The sequence below is a fragment of the Fulmarus glacialis genome, unplaced genomic scaffold, assembly GCF_000690835.1.
Source record: "Fulmarus glacialis isolate BGI_N327 unplaced genomic scaffold, ASM69083v1 scaffold36968, whole genome shotgun sequence".
NCBI classification, from domain to species: domain Eukaryota; kingdom Metazoa; phylum Chordata; class Aves; order Procellariiformes; family Procellariidae; genus Fulmarus; species Fulmarus glacialis.
In genome coordinates this window covers 47,485-47,717 of record NW_009229526.1, presented here as the reverse complement: position 1 = coordinate 47,717, position 233 = coordinate 47,485, and positions in this window count along the sequence as shown.

Here is a 233-nt window from a genome sequence, read left to right as displayed (position 1 = left end):
TGCTGCCACCTATAGCAGCCCTGGCGTACTGATCCCCGCGAGGCCTGCTGTCACCTATGGGAAACGCTGCCGGACTCACCCCTATAGGGCCTGCTGTCACCTATAGGACACCCTGCTGACTCACTGCTGTAGGAGCTCCTGTCACCTGTGGGAAACAGGCTGTCGCCTATAGGAAATGCTGCTGTACTCACTCCTATATAACCAGCACATCCCAATAGGAAACCCACCCTATC